This window comes from Myotis brandtii, unplaced genomic scaffold (genome assembly GCF_000412655.1).
Source record: "Myotis brandtii unplaced genomic scaffold, ASM41265v1 scaffold99, whole genome shotgun sequence".
NCBI classification, from domain to species: Eukaryota; Metazoa; Chordata; class Mammalia; order Chiroptera; family Vespertilionidae; genus Myotis; species Myotis brandtii.
Genome location: NW_005372121.1, coordinates 4,029,042 through 4,029,270, shown reverse-complemented (window position 1 = coordinate 4,029,270; position 229 = coordinate 4,029,042).

Sequence of the window (229 nt, the reverse complement as noted above, 5' to 3'; positions counted from 1 at the left end):
GCCTTTACTCCTCCCAGGAAGCGATGATAGACAGCGCTGTGTGGTTCTCCACCCCCACCCCCAGCTGAGTGGAGGAGTTGATGTGTCTCATTATAACAGCCAATGCAGCCGCCATCCACGCACAAGCGAAGAAGCATGGCCCATTTAAATACACCCACGCAGCCCGAGCGCCCTTAGCTGATCGGGGCGCGCAGCCCACACGCATCGCGGCTCCCGACTTGGAGATCCA